Here is a 12,108-nt window from a genome sequence, read left to right on the forward strand (position 1 = left end):
TTTGTCTCAACTGATATGCTATTTTTAATTTTCTTTCCCCAGATCAACACATACACTGTCATCTATAAAGTTAATGATTTTTTAAAAAAACTAATTTAACATTACAAAGCCTGAAGTAGAAAAATATTACATACTGGCAGTGGGAAAATTATTAATTTTACAGAGGGAAAATTATCAATTAAATTTGTATCATAACCATAAAACTTATGCATTTTAGATCATGTGGTAAAGAATCCTGTATAAGGATATCATTACATCTAATAAAAATACAAGATATACAAACTATGACAAGTGTTATATTAATTACAGTAAGTCTTTATGATGAAACACTATCTAGCTTAAGGAAAATTTTCAGACGAAACAAAAATTTAAACCAGCATATCATAAGAAACCAATTGAAAATGTAGCATTAAAGATTAATGTGCTAATACACTCTTCTCAAAGTACTAGCATTATGATACTTTGTATTCCAGCATTATCAATTGTGTAACATCCCCCATTTCATTTTTTATTCTTTTTATCAGGGCTTTCTTTCACTCTTTTGTACTTGGTGAACCTTGCAAAGAGTTCATCAATTTTACTTATTCAAGAACCAACTCTTGAATTCATTAATCTTTAGCATCATCTTTGTTATCATTTATTTCTTCACTTTGATGTTTCTTTCCTTCTGCAGACTTTTTGTTCTTTTTCCCTCCTTTTCCAGTTACTTTAGGTATAAGTTTAGTTTGAGGTACTCCTGGTTTATTAATGTGGGCCGAGTAGTTATAAACTTAACTCCCTGTTCTCATTAACATTGCTTTAAAAGAGTGGTAGTGCTTTTATTATCAGGACACAATGATACTACTTTACAACCATCATCAAGGTGCCAATGTCCCTCCACAACTGTCATAGAATGCTTCCTTAGAAGTATGGCAGTTTACCAAATGTATTTCTTCAGGCATGATAATATTTGTTTTGCATACTTATATATACATATATATCTGTGTGTAAACAATTATATTTATTTGGAGTAATCCCTTGATTAATATGTAATATTCGTCTTTGTTTTGGTCACCTTTTTAGTTGAACATCTATTTAATATAAATTCCTGGGCTTTCCTCTATACTATTACTTGGAACTCATGCTCTAGCTATTCATAATTTCACAAATGTAAAATCTAATTGCTATGTTTACCATGATTGAATTTTGTAAAATGTTCCCTTTACATCCAACATCTGTTTAGAATTTTTTACTTTTTTAAGGCAACTTAGCTTATAATACTGCTAATGGTAGAATTTCTCTCACAACCTAATCTAGAACATCCTCCACCATTGTTCCTCCAACATTGTCGCAGTGCCCACAATTCTATTTCCCTCACATCCCTAGCCTCTCTGTGGTAAGCTTCAAACTGAAAACCAGTTCTTAGTTCCTGTTGACTCAGGGTATATAGTCATTTCCCTATGTTTTTCCATATCCCACATGAGAGAGATCATTTTGTGTGTAACCTTCGATAACTAATTTCACACAAAATAATACTCTCCAGATATATCCACATAGCAGCATCAAATTGCATTATTTCACCTTTTCTTAAAGACTCATAGTATTCCACTGTGTACATTCCCAATATTTTCTCCAGCCAGTCATCTTTTCTCAAATAATTGGGTTGTTTTCAGATTTTCTCTACTGTGGATAGTTGTTGGAATAAACAAAGTAGTGCAAATGTCTTGTCTGAATAGAGTTTGGGTATCCTTTTCTGTAGATGCCAAGAAATAGATTTCTGAGTCATATGGAAGTTAGATTCCTAGTTTGAGAAATGACCATAATGTTTTTAAATATATGGGGAAGATGATATTTACACGAGCAGTAATGAGAGAGGCTCTCCTTCCCCCACATCCTCATTAACATTGGTTGCTCTTGTTCTTTGTGCCAGTCTCACTGGTGTGATATGGTATCTCATTATTATTTTCATTTTCATTTTCTGGATAAGTGATGCAGAGTATTTTACACATGCCTTTTAGTTTTTTACTATCTTTAACGCTTCTAATGAATGACTTGTGTTCTTTTTTAGATTTATTGCAATATCTTGCACTTGTTTCTATGTTTAGTTAAAAGCATTTGCAAAAATTTGTTATATCTGTTCCGAATTCTTTCTTACCCATGCCAATTCTGTGATTTTTAATTTTTCCTTCTGTAAACTTGTCAATTTACTTGAGAAATTACAACTTGTTTTAAAATTAATTGCTTATAGAATTTTTCTCCGATACATATTTTGTTAGTTTCTTTTGTTTTCTTGAAGATGGTACTGTGACTTAAATGTTGGAATTTCCTTTGTTCCCTGAGCATCAGTAGGTGCAACCATGAAGGCTCCCCAGGTATTACTGTGGAAATCCCTAAACACGTGAGTGGCATAGGTAATCCCTGGCACCACAAGTCCTGAGCAGCAGAAAATTACCACAATCTTGCATGGAGTCTTGAGCATTTTCAAAAAAGAAAGTGCTGGGAGCCCCCACACCTCTTTAGCATTATTTGGTAGTTCCCCCACAAAAAGACAAAATTTCTTAGAATCAACTTAACAAAGAGGGTAAAACATCTACACAATGAAAAATATATGAAAAAGAAATAAAGAGTATGGTGTTAAGAAAACAAGGAAGTGAAAAGTTTCTGGACTCCTTAAGAAAGATTCTTGGAAAAAATAGAATTAAACACATAATGTGGTGTGAGGCACACCTGAAAAGGTAAGCCCAGAAATATTGGCTACCATCTCCAGTAAATCTTCGGAGCTGGAAAATGGACATATATGCATACACAGCTAAATATTGTGTTCTCAAGGAGGCAGCAGAACATGGAAAGCAAACTATGGTTGAAGTGTTGCCCAGGAAGGGAGTGGGGCAAACTCACTGATATCACAATATTAAGACCAGGGCCTGCAATTGTATTCTGCAAACCTGCAGAGAGTTTTGAGCCTTATTCAAATGGAAAACAACCCAGATGGGTATGTGTCACTAATAAAAGCTGAAGGCACAAAAGCAGCAGGCAAATTGTTACCTGAACACCATCTGTCCTGTTCACATCTGGTAACCATACACCTGATGTTGAAAACTCAGTAAGAAAGTAAGGTTAGTCAGGACAGGCCAGGAACAGGCCAGGTTGGCTTGAATAAGGACATTAATGTTCAACCAATTTCAGACACACTGGTGGACACAGGGAGGCAGAGAAGAAGTTTGCCCTCTCGAGTACCAGAACTCAATGGCTGCTAAAGTGAATTGATGACATTACAGCCACAGTTAAGTGCAGGCAACTGTGTATGCTTGGTAGCAACACTGTTATTTTCAATCACAGTATTCAGCCTAATGATTTTTTCAGTAATTTCACTCAATGGTTGTGGCCTGAACAGAAATCAAAAGGCACATAGTCCTCTCTGGAAAGAAAGATGGTGGCCGCACGGGAGCCTTGTGGACAGCAGGTTTGAGCCGGGGGTGGGAGCGGCAGGGACCTCATGGGAAGGGGGGCGTAATGGGCCGTCCTTCACGCCTGACCGAGGTCGCCAGCTGCCCCCCACGAGCGGCTCTCCGGCACGGCCACGACTCCAGAGCACAGAAACCAATCTCTTAACTATCTAACTTTTAATAGAAATTCTTCCAGGGTTAATAAGTAAAATAGCAGAAATCCAAAACCGCGCGGCCGCGCGACATCATTTTATTCTTAAACCAAGTTGTAGAAAGCAAATCATTTCACAACGCTGTTTCAGCATGTCTGATTGGGGGGGGGGTCGTAAACTCTAAACAATAATTGTGCATCTTCTATCGAAACAATGTATCTAGTCAAAGTAGATAGAGTATTAACTGGAACTCATATGCCTCACAGGAATTGGGAGGGGTGGGAGGTGGGGTTCTATTGGGGTTCGCGGTTAAAAATAAGTATTGGTAAAGGGAAATGTGTTTGATATTTACATGACTGAGACCTAAACCCGAAAGCTCTGTAACTTTTCCCACAGTGATTCAATAAAGAAATAAATTATATATAAAAAAGGCACATAGTGACTGAAGAGATCACAGAAATAATATACTCAGCTATTTGATACTTGCAACAGGCACATGTTAACTACTCTGATAAACACAAGCTCAGAGTAATAGAATAGAAAAAAGTTATACAAACAAACAATATCCTGAAAGAACTGAACTGGACATACTTAGACAAAATAGAATTTTTTTAAAAAGTAATGAGAAGTGGATGTTATATAAAGGGATATATATATATATATATAAAGGGATACTTAACAACATATATGAACCAAACATAAGTGAATCAAAATACATAATAACTATATAGATATACAGAAATATATTAATAGTAACAATATTAAAATATTTACAAACTACTTCTTGCCATTGGATATATGAATCAAACCCAAAAAATCAATAATTATACATTAACCTTAAAGGAATAAATGAAAGAGCTGGGCTTAATAGATATATATAGAATACTACACCCATAAAATCTGAGTTCATATGCCATTGAGGTGCACATAGGTCACTCTACAGGATTATCCAAATATTGGGTAAGAAAATAAATGACTAAAAACCCAGGAGGTTAGAAATCATATCAAGTGATCAAGTATCTTCTCAAATCCCAGTGCTGTGAAGGTGAAAAGAATGTACAAACATAAACCTGGAATAAACTTCAAATATTTGAAAACTTAACATACAACTCAACATATGTGGATCAAAGAAGAAAAAGTACATAAAGTATTACAGGAAGAAAAAATGAAGATACCATCACCAGAACTTACGCGACACAGCTAAATCTGTGCTAGAATGAAATATATAGAAATACCAGCATTAAAATTAGTACAATAGAAGACGCAATCAACCTAAACTTCCCATCTTAAAACTAGAAGAGCAACAAAGGAAAACAAAATTAAAGTGAGAATCAGTGGTATAGAAATAAAAAACAGAATTCAAAAAATTAAGAAACCAAGAGAGCTTTTTCTGAAAGAAAAACTAAGATTTACAAACCACAAGCTAAACTCAGAAAGCATAAAGAATAAAATTGACAAATCAGATTAGGAATGACAGGAGAGAAGTTACAACATACAGCAAAGTATTACAATCATAAAAATTGCTATGACCACCTTTATACCACTTATTTTGAGAACCTAGAAGAAATGAATAAATTTTAGTATCCTAAAATAACCCACAACTGAATAATGAAGAAACACAAAACTTTAACTGACCAACATTCAGAAATAACAGTTTTTAAAAAATCTCCCAAATAAAAGCTGAAACCCAGACTCAGACCTGCTCATTAGTGAGTGCTTCCAAAACTTCAGAGGACTTATCTCCTATCTCACGTTCTTATAGAAAGTCCAAAAAGGTAAAAGGTAAAAGCCCTCTCATTGATCGTCGATTTGCTCGAGCAGGCCCAGTAACGTCTCCATTAGAGACTTTGTTGTTACTGTGTTTGGCATATCGAATACGTCACGGAAGAGAAATTATTTGAACCATTTCTATGAGGCCACCATTATCACAATAGCAAGAAAAATCCTCAACAAAATTTAGCCAATATATAAAAAGGATAATATACCAGGATCAAGTGGGATTTATTCAGGGAAAAATTATTGTGACATCAATATATGCAGAGGAAGTATGTGACAAGATTCAACACCCATTTAAAACTTTAAAATCTCCAAAACTGGCAACATAAGGACTGTACCTGGATATAGAAAGGGCCATATGTCACAAATCCATAGCTAACAACGGCAAAAAATTCCTTTCTTCTCCTATCAGGCACGAAATAAAGATATAATATCTCACGACTGTTACTCAAAATTCATTATTGAAAGTTCCAGCCACACCAGTTACACAAGAACAGGAAATTAAATAAATATTAAAGTGACTTGAATTGGCAAAGAAGTCAAACTATCACTATTCACAGATGCTATGATGCTTTACACCAACTACACCCAAAAACTTCTATAAAAAATTAATCTATATGATAAAATGTCAGGGGAAAATTATTTTATGTTATAGTGAAACAATGAAGTAGAAAGAAAAAGACTTAAAAAGGTAATTCCAATTTCAATTGTGTCTAAACAATTAAGTACCTAGAATCAACAACAATGTAGCTGGAAAACATTAAATTAAAACTATAAATCCATACTAAAATAAAAGACAAGAAAAGGGAAACATTCTTTGTTCATAGATTAATACTATCAGCAAAATTACCACCCTACTCTGAGCAATATTTGGATTCAATGCACTGCTCAACAAAAGTTCTATTGTATTCTTCAAGGTACTAGAACAAAACTTCTAAAATTTGTATAACAACATACACCTGAAAATAAAAACAAATTCTGTTCCATATTGCATTGCAAATATAATTATCAGAAAATAAATCAATAATGGTCCCTTTGTGATTGTAACATCATTTTAACTTACATAAAATTTAAATCATTTAACAAATGGAAAGTTACATAGAAGACCACCAAGCTCAATGAGCCTAAACAAAAATACAGAAGGCTCAACTGGCACTAACCAGGATATTATATCCCTTTTTAAAATTTTATTGAATCACCATGAGATAGTTACAAGCTTTCGTGTTTCAGTTACAGTCACACAATGATCCAACACCCATCCCTCCATCAGTGCACATTCCCCCCCATCAATATCCCCAGTATATCCCTGCTGGACATTATATCCTTAGACAATGACTTTAGTAACATTATTGTGAGATTTAAAAAATTATCAATCAACTCATTGATCTTATTTGATAATTCAATTTTCCTTGTGTTATAACAAAGCATATGAAGTAAATTTCATTGGGCCTGTAAGGGAACAGGCTGGGATGGTGGGAGGGAAACTGAGAACATTAGTAGAGGGAAGGGTACACTGAAGGTGGGATTGGTGATACAACATTTAATCTGGGAACAACTGCAATATGAATAAGTTGTATATCATAGAGTTATAATAAAAACTTTCAAACAAAATTTGCATAGAACCATAAAAATCCCAGAAATCCAAAGGAATTTTTTGGAAGAAGAGATGTGAATCAAGGCCAACAGGAATCAAGCGATAGAACAACAGGTAAGGCACTTGCCTTGCACCTGGATAGATGCAGGTTTTATGTTTTCACACCATGTGATCCCCAAATATTGCTTGGAGTAAGCCCTGAGGTATTACCCAAACAACAAACTACCATCCCCCACAAAAGAGATGGGTGGCTGGGTGGCATCACATTCAAGACTTTAAAATATATTATAAAAGTATAATAATCAGTACTGTGTAATACTGGAATGACTCAAGATTCTCAAACAATAAAACAGTGCCCAGAAGTTATCCCTCAGATGTACAGATTGTTAATTTACAACAAATGAGCTAGGTGTTTAAGTGAAACAAGAAAAGCCTCTTTAACAGAGTGCTAGGAAACCTTTTCAGTGACATTCAGGGAAAAATGTATCTGGACACATATTTCACAGTGTACACACAAGTAAATTTAAAATATAGTAAACATTTTAATACTATACTTGAATCCATAATAATTCATCAAAGAAAACATAGGTAGAACTCTAATTAATAGGTACTTCAAAGGACTTTTCAATGAATCAACCACTGAAAATCAAAAATAAACAAATGGAATTTCAAAAAAATTAAATAAACTAAAATAATCTCTATAATCAAGAAATATCCCATAAAATAGGATAAATATATGAGCTTCTTACGTCTGACAGAATGCTAATATACAAGATATGTGGTTAAAGCATATTGGCACTCTGGTGGTGGGTGTTGCACAGTGTCACTCTAAGTATAAAACAGTATTACTTGTAATACTGTAAAATATAAATCCTCTATGATTTTGATTAAATGTTTATATTAAAATTATTAAATAGAAAATGAATGTAAATATATATTTTACTCATATATTAGTATTAGAAGAATAAAATGGTCATCTCACCTAAAGCACAGTTTCAATGCTATCCCAATTAAAATATCAATCATATTTTCTGAAGAAATCGAACAAGAAACTTTGGGCCAGAGCAGTAAGGGCATCTGCCTTCCATGCAGCCTACACGGTTCCAATCCCCAGCATCCCATATGGTTCCCCAGCACTGCCAGGAGTGATTCCTGAGTGCAGAGCCAGGAGTAACCCCTGAGCATTGCTGAGTGTGATCCAAAAAGCAAAAAATGAATAAATAAGCACATTACATTTTTTAAAATAAAGAAAAGGAAGAAACTTTAAAATTTGTATGGAACCACAAAACATCCAAATAGCTAAAGAAATCCTGAGAAACAGGAAAAATGGAGGTATCCTGTTTTCTGACTGCAAACTACTCTATGATTTTTAATAATAAAATCAATGTGGTATTGGAACAAACACAGGAACCTAGAACAATGCACAAGAGCCCTGAAGTAAATGCAGATATGCATGTATAATCTATGATAAATAGGTAAAGCTATGATAAATAGTAGAAAAAATAAAACATATTCAAATAATGGTGTTGGAAAATGAATACACACAAAGAAACTAGATCATGGGTATGTCCTACATAAAAAATTCACTCAAAATGGATGATATTCTGGGGTATCTTATACAAAACCAAAAAATACATAAAACAGAACATAGATAATATGTGCTAGTGTAGGATAACATTGGCTTGTCCTTTCTGCCTTGCCACAGGGAGTTTAGGTTTATTGGGTTGCTCCCATCACATTGCTCCCATTCCTCTGTGTTTATTTGTAACCTCTTTCTTTGTGATCTGTTAATGTATAATTATTCTTTTTCTCGTCTCCTTAAATCCTTTGCATAGTTAATTCAGAGCAATGTCCTTTTGTATAGACACAAAAAGACAGTTAATGCTATGCTTTTGAAACTTGGTAGTGTATTGACTCCAGATAATATTACCTCCTGGACATTTGTTCTCTTGACTTAAGTCTCAGTTGCCCTTACTTCCTAAAACCCCAAAAGCAGGGTCCCGAAGAGGGACTGGATGGACCCAGGGGAAGCAATGAGCTACCCTGGCATCAAAATGGGCCAAGCCAAAGCGCCATAAAACTGTAAGTTAAGAGCATAGTCATGGACAAATTCTGTCATGATCCAAAAATTAATAACTAGATTAGGACATTGCTAGGGTTAAGAATGATTAATCTTGCCTGAACACTGTAGTCTGAGATCTATAGAGAGATGTCTCCAGGAGAGCTACCCTACAAGCTTAATGTATCTCTTACTGTGTCCATAAAAAATAATATTAAGAAGTAGAATTAAGATGTTAATTACAATGTCAAATAAGTATATGGACTAAAGAGAGGAGAAACACCCCTAGGTGGTATTTCAGCCCTTGAGCCTGATGGGCGATCAGGGATCAGGAAGGGTTTTGTTGTGTTGATTTTCTACCCACAATGCGGGGGAGTTGGAGAGAGATGAGAGAGAAAGAGATCAGGGCAGCAGGATGAAGTGTGGAGAGACTAGCAAGGGAGACAGAGGGAGAAGAATGTAGGGGAAGAATGCAGGAGCAAGGGTGTGGAGAGATGAGAGATGAGGCTGCGAGATGAAGCTTGGAGAGATGAGTGGGAAAGACAGGAGGAGAAAGGAAGGAGGGGCAGTGTGAAACTATAATGGGGCTCAGTGAGACAAACAGGCGTGTGGGGAGAACGAAATAAATGGCAACTGATCATCAACCAGCCTGGTGGCCTTCGTTTCCTCCTTCGTCCACCCATGGCAGGGTCTGCCTCAGGAGGAAGAGTCCACCGAACTCAGGCGGCGAGAGGGCTAGATGCCAGTACTTTCCCTAGCCCCCCGGAGTTTACACATTCTAGTACCTCAATATTGGAGATGATTTTATAGACTCAAATCCACTGGCAAGTGAAAGAAGAGTAAGAAGAAACAAATGGAACTACATATTAAAATGTTTTTACACAGGGAAAGAAATTACCACAAGGGACAGAGAGACAGCATAGAGGTTATGGAAGTTGTCTTGTTTTTGGCCAACCTTAATCCTATCTCTGGCATCATACATGGTCCCATGAGTACTGCCAGGAGTGACCCCTGAGCACTAAGATTCAGCCATTATCATTAGTAGACATTCATCTGAAGGATATGTAAACACTAATTCAAATGTATATTATATCCCTATGTTAATGGAAATAATATTTACTATAGAAAGACATGGAGTCAATCTGAATGCGTTTAGATTACAATGTTAGATTACAAAGTGCTCAGGAGTGAGCTCTGAGCACTTTCAGGTGTGTCTCCTCAAAAACAAAACAGAAAGAGAAGAAAAAAGAAAGAAAAAGAAATGACCACAAAAACCAAAATACAACCATAAAAGTTGGAGAAGATACTTTACATCACATCTCTAACACAGGGTTAATATCAAGATATATAGAAAAGACACTTCTTCACTTTTCAAAGAAAACACAGCAATGTCCACATACATGTGAAAAATTCTCAATATCATTTATTTGCAATGCAAATTGAAACCAAAATGAGGAATCAGTTCGTATCTGTGAGAATGGTCTATATAGAAAACTTTGGAAACAAGCGTTTGCAAAGATTATAGAAAAGGAAACTGCTGTACTGTTGGTGGGATTGATGTTGGTGCCATGTCAAAAAACAGTATGGTGATTCCTTAAAATAAAAAAGTTAAAATGGATGGGAAAGCAGGTGCGTGAAATAATACAGAGTTGTTCTTTTGAATTGCATGTGGTTAATCCTAGCTAATTCCCCAACACCATATATAATCTTCCAGGAATGACCCCCAAGCACAGATCCTGACCACTACCGGTATGACATAACCCTTATTACAAAAAAAGTTAAAAACGGAAATACCATGATTCAGCCATTATCATTAGTAGACATTCATCTGAAGGATATGTAAACACTAATTCAAATGTATATTATATCCATCCCTATGTTAATGGAAATAATATTTACTATAGAAAGACATGGAGTCAATCTGAATGCTTTTAGATTACAATGTTAGTATATTTACTAGATAAAATACTAATCTGCCATTCAAGAAGAATGAAATCTTGCTTTGGGGACAAAATATATCAATCCTGAGGTGAAGGTGATTATGCTAAATTAAATAAGTAAAAAAGTAAATGTTTATTTCATTAATACATGGAATAAGATTTACTAAATCAGAATCATAAATATAACTCAAAAGAGATAAACTGCAAAAATCTTGGATATGTAGTCCCAGCTGAGACCTGAGTAATCTTAGGAAGGGGTGGGACAAATTGTTGCCCTATCTAAGCCCCTTCAGCAACATTCATACCTCAGTAGCTTTCACCATTGCCTCCAGCTGGACTGCCCAGTGAAATATTCTGGATTTTCTGGACACGCAGCAACAAATGCAGCAATGCAACATCTCCGAATAACATCCCAATTGGAGCACAATGTACATCCCTGTAGAATAGCTTAGCAAACCCTCAGACAAGGCCTTAATATATCTATGGTGAGATACAACAATTTTCACAAATTTTTCTTTTATCAAAGTATTTTTTGATAATCACACTAGTCATTTAGTGGTACCCTGCAACATAAAATAAATTACTGTGGGCTTCTATGAGGACAGGCTTGAGGGGTGGTTGGGAAAATGGAGACAATAGTGCAGAGAAGGTGGTGGGATTGGTGTTGGAATATTGAATGCCTGTAACAAATCATCATAAGCAAGTTTGTAAACCACAGAGCTTAAATTAAGTAGAGAAAAAAAGAATTACTAAAGCAAATAAACTGGTAAATTAACAACAAAACTTCTAAAATCAGTGAAAACTATGGTTGTTTTGAGTTTAAAATGGAGAATATGTGAGATGAGTGAGCACAAATGTCTTTTGCAGTGATATGGAACAGGAACTTGGGTGGCCAGAGTGGTGACAATACACTCATACAGATGAATATAAATCCATAAAACTCCATAATACTGTAAACAACCACTAGAAAATTGACAAATTAGATCAGAAATTAAATGGGGAGAAATTACAACAAATACCTCAGGAATAAAAAAAAGATAAAAATAACATTACTATGAGTTTATGCCACTAAATCAGAGAACTTAAAAGAAATGGATAGGGGCTGGAGCGATAGCACAGCAGGTAGAGCATTTGCCTTGCACGTGGTTGACCCAGGTTTGAT

The sequence above is a fragment of the Sorex fumeus genome, unplaced genomic scaffold (genome assembly GCF_029834395.1).
Source record: "Sorex fumeus unplaced genomic scaffold, SorFum_2.1 ptg000058l, whole genome shotgun sequence".
Lineage (NCBI taxonomy): Eukaryota > Metazoa > Chordata > Mammalia > Eulipotyphla > Soricidae > Sorex > Sorex fumeus.